General features: G+C 40.3%; 1 protein-coding gene across 5 annotated transcripts in view; it reads right to left on the bottom strand.

Annotated features, from left to right (window-relative positions):
• FAM110B (family with sequence similarity 110 member B) overlaps positions 1-18,204 on the bottom strand; it is a 111,831-nt gene that overhangs the window by 5,468 nt on the left and 88,159 nt on the right. For 4 of the 5 annotated variants that reach the window (XM_082045570.1, XM_082045573.1, XM_082045572.1 and 1 more), the window contains one exon: positions 11,619-11,686. The exons of the other annotated variant lie outside the window; for it this stretch is intronic. The gene's annotated coding sequence lies outside the window, so the exon portion shown is untranslated. The remainder of the gene's footprint in view (positions 1-11,618; positions 11,687-18,204) is intronic. 5 annotated transcript variants of the gene reach the window in all.

An 18,204-nucleotide genomic window follows, 5' to 3' on the forward strand; every position in this document is an offset into this window, starting at 1 on the left:
TGTGGTTACGTGGCCCAACATGGAGTCTTTGCACCTGTGGGGCTGCTGGTATAAATTAAGATAAATGCAGCTATGAAAACGGATTACCTATATTTTTGTGTGTTGTTAAAATTGCTCCATTTCACCCAGGTGCAGCATTTAAATATCACTGGAAAATTTACTCAGTACTCCTACCTGAGAGAGCTAAAATTCATTAACCAGATATTGTTAGGAAAAAACAGTGGGATGAAAGAGAGGCGGATGAATGTAAAGTGCTAATGAAACAACTTATCCTGCCTGTGCTGGTGATGGCTGCAGCCTAATTCTGCTGCTAGCTGGGAAAGTGAACGTAATTCCTATCAGCCTCTGCTGTCCACAGGCACCTGAAACACAACAGCAGCACCGGAGAGCCCTGCAACTTATGAATTTCAATGGTAAAGAGAAAGGCTGAGCAGCAGCAGTACAGTCTAGTCTTGGGAAGACAACACTGTGCCACTTAGTTTCCAGTTGTGAAAATCATCATTGTAGCAACAGGGGTATAGAAATGGCTTTCTTCTGGCTTAAACTCCAAAGAAACTCACTGCTTATGCATCTGAATTTCCTGTTGCAGAAAGCTCTGGTACCAGTTTTGCACTGTAGAAATTCAGAGGCAAATGGGTTTTCTTCATCCACTCCCAGAAAATGTAAGAAATATACTTAAGGACCTAAAAAGTGGTCCTTTTACTCTATTTACATCAATTATCTACTCCGTAGATGTAATTCTTCCATGGACTGAATTGGATTTTTCAGGATTCACTCCAGATTTCTGTTATTGCTCTTCCTTATAACAACTACTAGACTAAAGAGATTATTTGAAGAAAACCAAAGATAAAAACTTATGCACACATTCAAATATACTATGCATACATTAATGAAACCTTTCTTAAAAATCTCACTAACCGAGCCCCTCTAACACCCAGCAACTGCGGCAGACCTGCTGAGTAGGATACAAAATGGACAAAGGGGCAATGGGTTTTGGCTTTTTTAAAGCTGTATTTTCAGCCAGAAACTTTGATTAAGGACTCCTTTGCAACAGAGGCTGAGACCCAAAGCATTTATTCATTGAAGGCATCATGCTCTAATCACTCTTAGGTCTACAATACGTCTGTCAGGTATTCACTTTTAAATAATGCACTATCTGCATGATTTAGGGGAACACAACACAGCCTACAGCAGCAATAGCTATACAACTAACATTAACTACAAATAAATTATCTATAAAATATTCTTTCATTGATTTAAAGCCAAGACAGTAGGAGGAGATGAACTATGCAGAAACTTTGGAACGACAGTTTCATATATTATAAATATGCAGTTGTTTGATATTTTTTTTTTTAAATATGAACCCATTCTAGCAAGTATTTATTTCTACCGCTATTAATACAATGCTATTGTTCAATACTCAAGTTCATTTCTTCTCTTGTACCTAAAGCATCATTCTAAACACAGACTGAATGATGCCAACTGACAGCAAACAACATGCTTCCCTCCCTGGTTCTGTGTCGCCCTGTAGCTCCTATACCTTGGCCAAGTTTCAGCCAAGTATCCACAGAAGACTACTACATATTTTAACAGTATCCAAGCTGAAACAAAGCAGTAAAAATGGACAGTAAGAATCAGGCCCAAATGAGTGGAATTTCTGCTCTTTATTTGGGCAAGGATGCAGCTTCAGCTGACAAAGCTACGATGAAGCTCGTGCTCTCAATCCATCACTCTGGGACAAGGAATGAAGGGATTGTACAGGAGGTAGGATGAAGCACAGTGGATAAATATAATGAAGGCCAACAGCCTTTACTCTGCTTTCTTTGGTATTTAAAGGCCCATGTCAATATTATTTTCCAGATGGTAAAATATAACTACCACTACCTCCAGATGAACCATAAACATCACATAAATTCCACCCTACGTAATGTAATCAACAGGTGATCTCAATAGGCCTCAAAGATATCACAAAACAAAACCTGCACAGGAACATAGGATAAAGATGGAAAATGTCAGGTTCTGCTAACTGGGTGCACTTTAGAGCTGCTGGTCCCATTATGAAGATGCTGCTTTGTTAATAGTCCCTGCAAAGCCTATAAATGAAAGCTTCACTGAGAATAACTTGCCACGGGTCTATGCACTAACACATACTAATGTGTATGTCTAAACCTGATATATGTTCTTCTGTGGATAATTGTAATTGTAAACTTCACACTTTTATGTTCCTAGGTTTAAAAATATAGGCCAATCCTAACTAAATTAGGCTTAAATTGACAAAAGATAATCCACATCCAGAATGGCAGCAATATTTCATTTTTGAAACCAATTTTAGATAAACGTGTATGGATGTAGACTTGGTCTCACATAATATTAGCTGTCAAGATAAAGCATAAGGATACGGAACAATCTTTCAGATCTGCCATGACTCAAAATACTAATGAAAGTGCTGATTTTCAGCTCTGCTCCCCACCAAAATGCGAAACAGCAAACAGTAAGCGAAGAGCAACATCTGTTCAAGTAGACATTTAAGACTTCAAAAGGTCATAAAAGACGTGAACTACAGTGACCTAAAACCAAGAGTGGCAGAATTACGTAGATGTGGGAAATTCTCCACCATGTGGGAAGGCAATGACTTTGGCAAAGGTGGCCACTTTTCACTGCTGATGCGTTACTTCAACCAACAAAAATAAAGCCAAAAAAACCAAACCTAAAATCCTACAACTAGCATTAACTTTGTAATAACTTGCACAGACCAATATGCGATGGACTGATATATTTAGGCTAATTCTGCTTTGCTCTTTCATCATGCTCAAAGCCTTTTGAAGATAAAACTCTCCACAAACAGAACTGCCATCGCTTGGCTCTCTTTGTATTTCACTATGCAGTTAAAACGATGAGGTTTAAAGCAGGATGATGCTGTAAGCAGAAATGCTAACACTGTTGGGAGGAATCGGCTTCTGGAAAATCCACAGAGGTACAAATGCCTAGAAAGCAGGAAAGTAACTTAGCCGCTCTACCTACTTACATACTTCCCCTGCAATGTATGCTGAGCGCTCACTGGGAGCTGGATAGATACCTCTTTGAAAAAAAGAAAAAATCTTCAGAAAGTATTTTCCTTCTTTTTAGTTCTGAAATCCAGCACTGTTACATTTTCCATCCAGTAGCAAGAATCCATTCTCAGCAACACTTGCTTCTGGATAAGTACTGCCCTATAGATGGCTCCCAAACATGAAAACTGATTTCTTTCAAAATGCACAGACAGCTGCATGAAGAACAAGAAAGCTCTGATATGAGATTTCTCTCTCTTCCAACTAGATAATTAAAAAAACCATAAGTTGTCTCACTATTTAGAGTAATATTGCATGCTGTGTTTGTAAAAGCTGTAATGGAAAACAGTTGTTTTCTTTGGACCCCTATGTTGCCTACAACATCCTGCACTCTTTGGAATAATTTCAGCCTCTCATTTAAACAAAAAAAATCAGGAAAGGGCCTAAAAAAGTACAGTAAGGAATGTAACTTGTTATTATCTTCGTAGCTCTAGCTTTATGTTAAATCTTCTATTTCAGCGTGCATTTTATGAGAATGATTCTCTAAACACTTTGCAAAGCTTTAGAAAACACCTTCACTGCTCATTCATCAGCCAGTGGCAACAATCCCAAGTTCAAAACACTTCTATCCTTTTAATTCTGCAACTCTCCATAACCATCACATTTAAACTTATAGCCTCTTCCCTAAAAGATCCAATTCCCAATTTACCCTGGGGTCTCCTGGGCCCATGGAATTTCCCCATGACCCCGTCTGCACTTTTAGAAATCAATGCAATCCCCCTCTTCAAATGCAGGATACTTGGTCCTGGTGCTCTGTCACTTTCAGAGGTTCATCAGACCCCATGACAGGCCCCGGCTGGAGCAGGTCCCAGCTGTTCGGTCCCTCTTCTCTGGGAAAAGGGAGATTTTATTTCTCTGTCCCTCCGCCACCTCATCTTCAAATCATTTCCCCATCGCACCATCCCATTTTTGCAAGATGCAGTAACTCCTGCTCTGCTCTGGTTGAAGGAGCAGTGCTATCTGGACTACGCTTTTCCTTTCTTCTCCTCTACTGATAGGAAAAGCCAGCACATTGCCTCCTTGCTCCTGGCAGATGTCCTTCACAGACATGCTTGAATTCAGCATCCTTAAAATGACTTTTTTTCCTAGTGTTAATATTTTCAACATGTAAAAAATATTAATTGGAGGGTTATTGCTGAGTACTGGGAAAAAACAGAGGGAGGCAGAAAAACAAAACCATTTTAATTACGAATCTCAGCAAAAATGTTTTAAATGTAACACTACCCATTTTAGTTCACTTCTCAAATCTGTGGTAATTCTTAAGTCAATTTTAAGAGTGGGATGTATTTTAAGCCACTCAAACCTTTGCAGTGATAAGTTCAGCAGAAATCATATGCATTAGTGAAGAAGGAAATCAGAATTTTCTGTCCGCGACAATGTGAAGTTACACCTGCAAAGCACTCTCCTTCTAGTATTACCCCATGGATACACCACCTCACTAGCAGGATTTGCAGACTCCACACATCAGTCACCTCTGTGGCCCCTGACCACACAGCAAAGTCTGATCCCCTGCCCTGCACAGAACAACAGAAGCACAAGTGTGATCAGTGATTAGGCAGCTGGGAAACAGTTCAGGAACAGTTCAGCATCGCTCACCAAAAAACTTATTAACTCAGCTATGGAAAATACATTTTGATAGCAGTATTTTCAAAATGCCAGCTCTGGGCCATTTGGCACACTGAGATAAATTAAACACAGTCCAAAATCCTTCAACAGTTTGGAAATTTGTACGAATGTTAAAGCATTCTACTGCAGCACACTTGTCATTGCCATTGCAACTATGGGATCAGACTTGGTTTAAACTTATGCTACTGAGTGACACCTAAAACATAAATCACCTTGGCTTGGAAGAACAACTGCATGTGAACTTGGAAATACTAAGAAATCAAGTCAGATTTAATTGATAAAGTGAAAATAAACGTTTATATTAAACATGCAGCATGTCTCCCAACGTGGCCCTTGCAGTCAAAGATTTGAGGACCCACAACGAGGTGACTTCAGTACGTTCCTTCATAGCTACTGCAACAAGGCAATGTGGCTTCCCTTTGGGATTTGGCCCCTTGCTTCACGCAAACCTGTTAAAGCAACCTCAGGCTGAGCACTCAAAACTAATGAACGCTGAAACATACACATCTAGTATGGCAGATTCTGTAGGGAAACTAATGAATTGAGAATCACTTCTGAGCTCGTCTGTCTGGATACTATACCCCAGCTATGTTCTGAACACCAAACCAGATCAAAATCTGGACACTTTCCCCATCTCCCATATTTGACTTCCATGGTTCCCCATCTCCCACATTAAACCTCCATGGAGAGGAACTGTTAGACATCTAGAAGAAACATGAGAACGTAAGACAGGAGGGATGTTCAGGGGAAGAGGCCCACGGGCATTAGGTGCAGCCCTGATGTTTCTACCAACAGGCATGCACACAACTAAGCCTGATGGCTAATTCCCAAGCTGTACAGGAACCAGAGATTTCCGTACCCATCTTGACCATTCACAATGTCTCATTAACAAGAGGGCCAACTATGTCCTGGGGTGCATCAAGCACAGCATTGCCAGCCAGGCGAGGGAGGTGATTGCCCCGCTCTGCTCTGCACTGGTGCGGCCTCACCTGGAGCACTGTGTGCAGTTCTGGGTGCCATGGGATAAAAAAAGATATTAAACTGCTAAAGAGTGTACAGAAGAGGGCTACAAAGTTGGTGACGGGTTTGGAGAGGAAGCCGTATGAGGAGCGGCTAAAGTCACTTCAGTTTGGAGACGAGGACACTAAGAGGAGACCTCATCGCGGTCTACAGCTTCCTCACAAGGGCAAGAGAAGGGGCAGGCGTTGAACTCTTTGGCAACCAACGACAGAACCCAAGGGAATGGCAGGAAGATGTGCCAGGGGAGGTTTAGGTTGGACATGAGGAAAAGGTTCTTCCTCCAGAGGGTCGTGGACACTGGAAAAGGCTCCCCAGGGAGGTGTCACGGCCCCAAGCCTGACAGTGTTCAAGAAGAGACTGGACAACATCCTCAGACACATGGTGTGAACTGTGGGGTTGTCATATGCAGGGACAGGAATTGGACTCAATCCTTGTGCGTCCCTTCTAACTCAGGACCTTCTATGATTCTATGATTATCCGGCAGGTACTATTGGCCCTAAAAGTGCAGTCAGGGATGATGAGGATGACATCCTCTGCTTGACTTGAGAGTGCAGACTGGAAGCAGGCCTTCAGGGTAGACTCTCAAAGTACGAGACTATACCATATGTAGAGACAGATCCCCAGTTTGTACTTCTTTTCAAAGGTTTCCATTTCTGAAAAATAAGTATTTGCAAGCTTTCCTTAAACTAAGGGAGAATAAAAAAGCTCACATAGGGTACCTGGCAAGGAAAATGCATTACTAACCCTGTTCTATCTAGTACAATTGAATAATTTCTAGCAAGTAGGACATTTCAGCTGAAATCAGAAGATCCACTCAATATTCTGCCAACTGGGTTCTTCCTCAGGAAACTTGCCCCAGTTTGGGGACTGGGGATTTGATCCACCTCCCATTTCTCAGAGTGCAGCACTCTCTGATCTCATGGACATAAATGGATACCTGCTGCTGCTGCCAGCTTGTTTTTGTGGGAAAAGAATTACCAGACTCTATCATAAGATGCCAAAAGCCCTGAAATCTCAAGTTGCCATGTTTAGACACTTAATTATTGAGAAAAGTTTTCTAAAACTGTTTACAATGAGAAATATGCTAAAGGAACATAGTATCATGGCTAGAAACAGATTTTTTTTGAGAAATAACAAACCCACAAGGAAAATAGCTGCAGTTAGACATTCCCTTGCAATTACTGCAAAACTCCAGACTGAAAGTAAACAAATATAGAATCATAGAAAAGAGAAATAATCCCAACAGTTTATGCTATGAAAAAACCAAAAACCAAAAAGAGCTGTTAGAAGTGGAAAAAAAACCCCGATACTTAAAATTTCCTTTGCTTTAGTCAGAGATTTAATTACTAAGAGAGACTTTAAAAAAAAATGTATTTTCAAAGTTTCAAAACAAAGCTTAATAGCATATTTCTCAAGTTTCTTACCCTTCGTGAAAATATATTTGAAAGAAATAGTGCACAAGTATATGGAATGTTACTTATAATGCTTAGCAAATTTTTACAAGCAAGAAAACAAAGTCATATAGATTATACATATTTAACTGCTTTTTCTGTCAGGTTAACAGCTTACTCTTGTTATATGGAAAATTATTTTTAATAAACTCTATACACAAACACAACCCTTTCACCTCTAGAAATAAATATTAAAATATAGCAAATGAATGCCTTTTACTGATATTAAGAACCTACAACACGACCTTTAATAGCCAGTACAGAAGACACAATTAAAAACCAAATATGCTAAAACCAATACCATTAGAAAAACGATAACGTTCAGCCAGTGAGGTACAATAGAGTGGCCTAATTCTGACAACTGAGGACTTTGAGCCACTCCTCTGATTAGCTATGGTGCCCTGTTTGTCAGAACTCTTTGAATTAAACAGCCTTTTCTGTAACATGAGATATTACTGCAGTAAGGTCAGCATGGCTACTTAAAAGTAATTTCTATACCATGACTGTTCTGAGTTAACCATTTCTAAGCATTGAAACTTTACATATGTAAAATACTGGCCAGTTATTTTTTCTTAATTAAACACACCATAAAGGTTTGGACTATGTAAAACCAAATCTGTTCTTTTTAAAATAATAACATCAACAAAAACAAAACACAAGTGATTTACAGCAATGTTCCAGGGCACTGCAGCCTTCAGAGCAACTCCATGAATGCTATCTTTTATTTTTGACTGGTACAGCTGTGTTTTTCTCTAGATAAGAGGACATTTTCCCATACCACAGGCTAGTTCATTCCCCTTTTCTCTGACCTCAATTCTAAATATAAGTGGTGTTAGAAGTCAAGAAAGAAAATGAAAGGAGTGCTTTAGGTGTTAGCTGTTAGAATACACTAAGTATATTTTCCTCTTAATTGCTGTATTGGAAATACACGCACACATAATCCATATGATAGAACTACAGATCTTCACAAACTGTCCACAACTTGTTTGGCTGAAGATGAATATCCAGTTAGCTACCTATTAATCAGGATCCAAACTTTTATTTAATATCCAACTTTGATGCTCAAAGTGTGTTTTCATATTACTGGCATTTAATTTAATGGTTCTTCACTAAACAATGTTCTTAGGAAGACACTTTTAAGAAGTCAGACTGTCCAGACTCCGCACACTGAATGGTTTTCACACACCTGAGGGCCCTGATGAAGGTATGATAATGGTGAAAATTCTTCCTGGACTCAACTTTAAGAAACCATAAAAACATCACTGTCTTAAAGAAACAAATGATGCATATAATCAAGTGGAGATGGCTGCAGTGCAGAGAGGGTTGAGGCATCCCAGCTCCAGGAAAAACAAAACAATGCAAATCAAATCCAAACAAACACAAAATCAAACCAAACCAACCAACCAAAAAACCACACTAACCAACCAACAAAAACCTGGAATTTGGATTGCGGGGACAGAAATAAGCGATAAATGGCAAGACACAGGAAGGTAGAGGAGAAAGGAAATTACCAGGAAAAGAGAAGAGAGGAAAAGGTGTTCGGACTAGGGAAGGGGCACCGAACAGTGGGTTGTGAAGCTGAAATAGATGACAAGGGCAAAGAAGGATTAGAGGTAAAAGGAAGAGACACATCAAGTGCTCTTCCTCACCACCTCCCTTGCAGCTCCTACATCCTGCAGAGGAAACAAAACCAGCGTAAGGGTGCAGTGGAGAAGGGTATCACCCAGTGAAACTTCTCATGAAACAAAGCTCCCCCCAACCCAGGCCACTTCTGGGTTGCAGTCGAGAGATATGTCCTCTCTTCTCTCCTGCAGCCTCCCTGCCCAAGGCAGACTGTACACTGAGCCCCTAGCAGGCCAGCAGTGGAGGAGCTGGCACTGGGATGGTTGGCAGGAGGACATCGCAGAGAGATACCACCCTTTGAGTCCCACACATTTTCAAGAGGAAAACAAACAGTGAAGGGAATCCAGTCAACCAGGAACACCAGCCAGTCAATCGAACAAGCACTGAGGTTTGCTGTAGCCTCCTCAGTAGATACAGTTCTTCCTTTTGGCATCGCTTCAGCTCGCTTTCATGCGCTGTTTGTGTGCCGAGACATGCAATAGGTTTGCACCTGGGGATTCCTGAACTAGGGATGCTCCCGACCCTGTGTCCTGGCTTTGCTCCCTCCTGGCTTCTTGTGCACCTGATGAAGCTGGAAAAGTCCTTGACTACCCAGCAACAATGAAAATATCAGTGTACTATTAACATTCTTCCCATACTAAATCCAAACCATAGCACTATGCCAGCTACTAGAAAGAAAATTAACTCTATCCCAGCTGAAACCAGGGCATCGTGTCCTCAAAAGTGCCTTAGACCATTGCTTAAAAGTTTGCTAAAATAATTTCTCTATTCCTATTCACCCTTATAGTATCACACTACCTCACCACTGCTGTGTATCTGCTCTCCTCTCAGACCTGTGAGACGCAGCCACATTAATAGGTCCTCCATCTCCTGTAAACAAAGCAAAATCTCCAAAGAGGGCATTAAATAAAGGATTGAGTATGATTGACCAAAGTAAAAAGAGAAATTTCTTCCAAATTCAGAACTTGGATACAAGTATCCCAAGCTTGTAGCTACTGCTTTGCCCCAATAAATTGTTACTTTAGAGATTATTATCAGCAAACTTTTAAAGTAGGTGGATCTAGAGAAACTGAACTTGAATGTCACAGTGCCAAGCTGCCTAAATCAGATAAAAAATGAGATACAGCAAACAAGGTGCCAAGCCTCAAGTGAGGACACATGGTGCCCGTTTATTCATCTGCCCGTGTCTGCTGCGTTCAGGTAACCTCTCCTCAGGGTCAGCTGCCTTGCCAGCCCTCTGTCCCCATCACTGCTGGGGAATCGAGTCCCTCCAGTGAAGATGTCCCTCACTCATCAGCACCAGCTCATCACTGATCTGGAGTGGTTTCAAGATACCCTCTAAAAGCTAATAAGAAGGGAGGGCTGGCTGTGTCACTGCAGCCAGGACCAAATGCTGCTTTCATCATAAATCAAGGATCCAGTCTTTGCAGTTTGTGAAATGAGCAATATATTTCCCACAAAACTACAGACCTCCTGGAGCATCTGCACAAACACCAAACATTGAATTCCCTTTTTAAGAAGGCAGAAATGAATCCCATATGGCGTGACATCAGGAAGGTAAAAATACGAAACATGAGGGTGAAATCAGTGTCAGTTAACTTGTGACCACAAAAACTAACACAGATCACTTGCGCAGCTTTGAAAGCTCCTGGTGTCAGTCCTTGGCATGGCCAACACAGTTTTGCTGCCTTTAATTTCTTACTACAGCATATCTGGAATTTCAAATTCCCAGTTTCCTCAGCTGACAGAAATGGCTTCTGAAACAATTCCTACATTCTGGGAATGGATTTTTACCCTTAAATTAGCCATGCATAGTCTTTTTGTCCTGAAACAAAACAGCAGCAGTAATTGTTAATTTAAGACCCCACATGATGCAAATGTACATTCTGGAGCCAAATAGAGTGATTGGAAACAGAGGAACATTAAACACCTTCTGCTGAGCAGAATTAAAACCAAATATTAGTAAAGCATGTTGCTGATTTGATACATGACACATCAGACACTGATTACTGTGTTTTTTCTTTGCTACAGTGAAATACTAGAAGTACCCTACTAGTCTTTCATGAATTGCACAACCATCGGTACACACGTACAACTCCTGTCCCTTCCTGCCCTCTTGGGTTTTAGCTGTTTGCCTCGTACTCACCAAGGACAAGACTACTTGATAGATGACATTCTTATAGATGACATTCTTTCTATTCCTGGTACTAGATTTCCCCATTTTGTTTAGAAGTTTTAACAATGAATAAAAGACACTTAACTTTAATGCTCATTTCCTGCTCAGACCTTGAAATCAGGCTCAGAGCATTGTTGATGGACTCAGAGATGTTTAATCTTTCTTCTGTTTTTGAGTGCATTAGTAATAACCAGATAAATAACAGAAAGCTCTGGAGGAGCACTAGAAGCTAGAAGCACTGAAAGTCTCCGTTATAAAAAGTCAAATCAATCTACTGAATGAAAAGACTGTAACCGAAGCACAGGTTAGGAATAAAGTATGGGAAAAATCCTGGAACTACAGGGCTGTTTGCAAACAGGACTCTACCATGTTGACACATACACCGTTGCGCAACTGAGGCCAGCAGAAGCAAGCCTCAATCTTTCTTAAACAGTACTGAAGTACATATCTGCAACTAATGAAGCTACCGACCCAATTGACTAGTCAAGGAACAGAAATTCCTTACCAGAGTGTACATCCCAGGACAGCAGAAAAGGACATATTAAAGTCCTTCTAAAATTGCCCTGCTTTTATCAAACCCAGGAAAAAAACAGGCATTTTAATTCAAAAAGCTACCTGTAAAAAGCACGATGCCAAACTGTTATCCACGCTCTGAACAGAGGAATGTAATGCTCCAGGGGATTCTGGAAAAAAAGAAGAAAACAAAACATGAAAGAATGCATTAAAAATCCCAACAGAACAGTTGCAAGGCAGGTGCACACACACCAGTGCTGCTGTGATGCTGGAGGTCATGGAAACTGGACGTCCAAGGCTGGTCCACACCATGAGAAGGGAGGGAAAGAGCCACACGGCAGCCACAAGAGCAACCAGGGCTATTTCACATGAAAGAGGAGATAAGTCAGGAAATCAGTGTGGCTGAGCTCTGGAAAGGTACAGCCTGTGTAATAATAACAACTAATTAAAAAGTCATTTGGGAAGCCTCAGAACACAAGCTCACATATGCCGCAGTATCCAAGGTGTGAGACGAGACGCAGCCATGCTGTGGTGATCAACATATAAATGCAAACAGGGCCAAATTTCAAAATGACATTTTTAATTCACTGAGGAAGGATAACATAAAATTGTGCATTTTAAGTTCTTGCTACAGATAAACAATCCTTTTTGTTCTGGTTTTGGATATTTCCAGAAGAAGGAGAGAGAAAATACTGTAAAAACGAACAGACAAAATCCACCCCAACACTCTATTTCCATGATACAGCTTTAGCAGGGTGTGGAATCAGTGTCAGCTACTTTGCAAGTAACTGAGGAAAAACATCAACATGTAAATGTTGATGTTAGTGTTACTTCAGAGCAACTGCTATTAATAGTTGATTTTGACATGAAAACACAGAATTTACAGTGATGAGCTTTTAAACTGACCTCCCATACTCAGAGTTAAAGTCAAAGAGCAAAAAGTTCATTCACTTAAAAACCTCCCACACCTCCCTGCTGGGACCTAGAGAGAGCTGACAAGATATTTTCCAAACTTACAACAACTGTGTCAAAAAACTACTAATGAATTTTTATACCTCTATCAGGAATTAGCTATTTACTTTTCAAGACCTATTGGAAGTGATTATTCATGGAAGAACCATAACGTTTAACTGGTGGCACAAGATTAGTAAAAAAATATGAATTTTGCTAATTTTTTTATTAGCCTCCTTGTCCCCATTTCTAAAGGACTTATTTTAAACAACACTTTCTTAAACAATGGCAGTAGCGTATTTACAAACCACTACTCCTGCCTAGCCAATTGATCTTTTGTTTCATACGCGTTATCTTCTCCTTGTTATTTTCAAAATTATTAGGAACTTTATTTGAGTTTAAAGTAGTTACTAAAATCCATGCAGAAAAAAAAATCCAATCCTCTGTATTTTATGTCACCTGCTAAAAATATTTGTATATATCTTCACAACACAATAGGCTGACAGAAAACACATTATTTCAAAATTTTGAGATTACGTTCCTGTTATTAAGTACTTGTAAACACAATAGTTAAATGAAAAATAAATATTTGTATTCGTTTGGGAGGAAAATGGCTGTGCTACAGGATTCAGCCTTCCTCAGCACATTTTTATGTGCAGGGGGGCACTGATGCAGTGGGAGAAGCGGTTTTTCTAACCCTGCGATGAAGCTGGTGACACCCAGGCTGAGGAAGACTTTCCAGCACAATGTTTTTTAGGAGAGCTCTAAAATACAGACAGCATGTAAAGGCCCACACCAAAAAGTTTCCTTCTTCCCGTATCAACATGCATAGACTTTTTTTTTTTTTAATTGATACAAGCCTCACATATATATGGTTAACTCCAATACTAGCAACTCAAATGAACGTGAAAACTACCCATGAGGTACTAGCCATACACAAAAATAAATACCTTCAAAATTTTAGCATGACTAGAAAAGATTCTATCATATCCTCAAAATATGTAACACTTATTTTAGATCATCATTCAACAGCAATAGGGATCAACACATTTATGGTGTGACTGTTAGTGTGAACTATATAGTTGAATATGTTCTTGTTTAGTGAACAGCAGTGTATACTATTTAAAAAATGTGTAGTCTATTGCATCTTTTAAGTGCTAGGAAGAGGTCATGGTAATAGAAAGTGCAAGTATTATTCCTGGAGTAGCTCTCATACTGTAGGTTGCCATAATCCTCTGGCTCCACAATAAACACAGTGCTCCAAGTCCCAAGGGTTTCTTGAGAGGGTTTACATTGAACTGTGAAATCACCAGGAAAGGACACGCCACGTGGGCTTCACTGAGCTTGGACCTGGACCCACGACAGCAACGTCCAAGGAAGATACACAAACAACGCTCAAGCAGATGAATGCGCTGCAGAGTTTTTAAGCACCAGTGGTTTCAGCATTCATGCTACAAAACAAAACACCAACAACTCAATTTAGCATCCACAAAACAAGCGCACAGTGACAAAACTGTTAATGGATGAGTCTGACAGAGTAATATGGAGTCAGACGAAGTACTGTGTCAGGTCTTCAACAGGATAGCACAATATTCTCCAGTCTACACATCTCATCCATAGGTGGGATCAATGAGGAAGCATCACTGCAGACAACCACCTGTGAGGGCTTGGGTGCCTCCACTAGAAACAGAGCAAATTTTCAGGCAGGCAGCACTGGATTTTGTAGATGCAAGAAGAAGAGCCCAAGGCAGAGCCATGCATTAATTGCACTGTTTTAAATGGGTGAACTGTTCTGGTAACAGACCTCCACCAGCACTTTATCAGTCTGACATAGTGCCCTTCAGTGACACATTTCAAACTTCTTGATCAGCACAACACCCTTAACACAGCTGAGAGGGACCAGGTACACTACATTGAATATTTTTAAACATAAACATGCAACTGCAAGAAAAGGTGGAGAAAACATAGAATATAGCATAAATCTCAGAAAAAACATGAGTGAGGGCTTGTTGGGACAGCTAAAGGCATCAAATCCTCCTTTCCTGATTCATTATACTGTTTTAGTATAAGAGGTGTCATAGGAATATTTCTCAAGGTCTAATTGCTCATGTGTGTTTGGAAAACCTCATTCCTTCTGCATTCACTATGCCAGATCTCTGTCACAAACTTTTGGTTCCCCCATCTATTATATCTACTTGTATGGCCCAGCCCCAATACAGAGCAACCCAGAAAGGTCACCACCAAATAACATGTGCTTGTCTTCTCCATGAGGCAGAAGGAAGGTGATAAGGAAACAGCTGCACTTGTCTCTCTGGAGAATTTGTAGTACAAGATGTCACCAGCCTTGGCTTGGAAGAGCCCACGTACTTGCGATTAAACCACTACCAAATGCCTGGCCTCCAAGGAGGCAACATAACTTATGGTTGGCAATGAATATAGTTGATTCGCTGGTACTTTTAAATTATTTCTTGGATTTCTTCCTGGACATGGAGGCTGAGGATTTAATTTCTCCTGCAGATGTATGGTTCAGATGAAAATACAGCTAGGCATGTTGCCATGCAGTGGTACACTGGACACTAGTAGAGTCTGAAAATGTTTGCTGGCATGTGCAGCTATCAAGAGCTCAGTGCTTCTTTCTGGTGATGTGCAGACCTGCTCCCTGCAGACAGGGTACAGCAGGGGATCCCCATTGGCAGGGCTGGCCCAGCTGTGCAGTTACCACTCCATTTATTTCCCACTGCCACTCTTTCTTACATTATTTTTTCCCCATTAAGGAACTTAACGAGGCAAGTGCTAACAGATTCGTATCACCTCAACAGGAAAGACTGGTCTCCACAATCCTTTGATTCAGGAACAATAAGTGGTCCCACAGAACTCCTCCTAAAAAACAATAATAGATGTGCTGATGCAGTGTCAAAGACATGGCAGCTGAGATCTGTGCACAGAACTGATCAGTCACTGGCTCTTCAACTTGAAGGGTACGTGGGATGTAGTTAAACTCTGGCCTCAATGTGAATCCTTAAAGCGACTGTCCTTATTTTTCCAACTATCTTCAAAAAAACCCCCAAAATTAATAATAATAAAAAAAAATAAAGAGAGCAAAGAAAGAGATACAAATAAGAAAAAAGACTTTAAAACATCTCAGGTCTTAAACAGCACAAGGAAAGCTTCTGTCAGACTTCTCAAAATCACAAAAATCCATGAAACAGAGCCATGTATACAAGGCAGTTTACGTCCTGAGCTTCAGCTGAAAGATTTCACCTGCTCTGTAAGGGCAGAAGATGCCTAACATCTAGACAGGAAGCACCCAAACCAAGATAAGAAAATATGGACTAGAGTCTGACTGTAAAAAATATTAATTTCTTCAATGTTTTTCAAACGAACCGATTATATGGGTGTGAACTATCACATTCTTCTCTGAACGGAGGTTTCTCTATAGCTTTTTTTCACTATAAAAATCTTACAGCCTAATTCAAATTTCTCTCAAAAAAATCCTTCTGAAATGCCTTGAAAAAAAACCACTCCACAATGGCTGGGCAGCTGGCACACTGCAATTGCTCATTATCCTAATTCCAAGAGCCTCTCTCATCTGCTGGTGAAATCAAGGTCAAGTGAAAAACATTAACCACCACTATAAGGAGATCCGGGGATCTCATTTTTGTAGGTAAATAAATTCTGAACATTTCTACAATTTTTCAGATTTATTTCTTTTTAATTATTTGGCAAGCAAAAGGATATGCAAACTGTTCAGGAGGAGTGATGCTCCTTTTCAAGGATGACTGACTTGAGGAAATCCAAACCCAGGCTGGGTGCTGGCAGGACTGAAGCTCTCCTTCCATCTTTACCAGGACATTCTAGTAACGAGCCATGCTTAGAAGACATTAAATAATACTTATCTCCATAACAGGCTTGAGACCTTTACGACTAAGACTTGCTGAAATGCAAAAGTAACTTACGAAAATAAAGATTTCCTTTTCTTTCTGGCTAGTATCCTTCTTTCTGTGGATCAGCCTCATCTCTAAAGGTACCTGATCCTTCTGAGTTTGCATACACTTCCAGTCAATGGGGCCATAAAACTCCACTTTGTCCCACCAGTGGTCCCTTTAGTTGGCTGCTTGTCAGTTCAGCATCCTTAAAACAGAAAGCACTATGCTATGACCAAAAACACTGTGAGTCCCAGATCACCGAGTATGGTGATCAATATTGCATATTCAGAATTTCAAAATCTCCAAGGAAGGAATAACCAACATGTCTGCCATGCAAGCAAGATACTGCTGAGGATTTTAAAAGGGAGAAAGAGGCCAGCCCAACATCCAGATTTCTTATTTGAGATACATCTAAAGAATGAAAGAGACACCTGGCCCTGGATACTATCAGCAGAGGGACATAACTCGTAATGAATTCTCAAAGGCATTGCCAAGGACACATCTTCAGCATCTCTAAACTGAAAAGCATGGTGAGCCTCACGCCTGGGGTGAGCATACAGGCACCATGGGGAGGATTCAGGGAGTGTATCCAATTCTCCACACTTTTACTTGCTGGAAACTGGGGAGTTTGCTTCTTGAGCCAGAATCCGGCTTTTCCTTAGATATCCACAATCTGAGAATTGCCAAAGCTTATCTCAGTTGAGGCTCAGATATATAAATCTGAATGAATAACAATTAAAACAAAAACCGTTTCCCTTGTCTGATGGAAACTGAAATGAAAGAAAAATGAAACTAAATTATTATAAAACAAATTTCAAGTAGGCAACATCATGCCAACTGAAAGCATCTTGCCTCTGCCCTCCTTATGAAAAGCTAAAATATTTATACCTAAATATACTCTCCATAGCTGTTCTGCTTTTTGCTTTCATCAGGTTCATTGAAGTCTTGACCCTGACATTAAACCCATAGAAATACCACAATAAGAAAAGTGAAAACCACACACTCAACTTTATTTGAACTATCTGGATGACAAGAAATCTTAATCAGGATACCACACACTAACAGGTGCAAACACATGGAGAGGACCACAGCCCCTGCTCCACTGAGGAGCACACAGAGCATGTAATACAGCCCATGCCTGGAATGCACTTGCCTTTTCAAAAAAGAAATATCAACAAAACACACATAATAGGGAGAAGCAAAACACATACACACAAAACCCCCCAAAACAAACCCCAAACAAACAAACCCTAAACAAATAAACAAAAAACCCAAACCAAACCAAAACCAAACAAACAAACCATGAGACAGTTCCAGAGCCACAAAAGCTAAACTTTTTAAGAGGATAAAATTCAACTTATCACTGACCTTTGCCTGCAAGAATCATGGGGAACCTCTGATGGCTTTGCTATTGCCACCAAAAAGTGACTTCAAAGGTGTGATGTTTTATGTGAAAATATATCTGGATGTGCCACATTCTTATCTCACCCAAAAAGCGTACACAGTGTTTTCCACAACGGAATTCTCCATTTCCCCACTTCCACAGCTGTGTTGGTTTTGTTTCAGTGTATTTTTGTGTGTGTGTGTTTTTCTTTTAAAGCCTCACAATATTTATGATTGACAAAAGACTGCAGGCAGCCTCTCACTCTGAGAGTTAATCTTGAATAGATGTTTCTGCACATCTAATTGTACTCAGTTTTGCCCAATCTACCACAAAAGAAAACCGATTTTTGAAATGAATAACTGTAGTTGGAGCACTGTAACTGGAGCATATGTCTGAAGCATACTACCTTTCCCAACAGTTACTGTAT

The sequence above is a fragment of the Streptopelia decaocto genome (genome assembly GCF_964273445.1).
Source record: "Streptopelia decaocto genome assembly, chromosome: 2".
In the NCBI taxonomy this organism is placed as follows: domain Eukaryota; kingdom Metazoa; phylum Chordata; class Aves; order Columbiformes; family Columbidae; genus Streptopelia; species Streptopelia decaocto.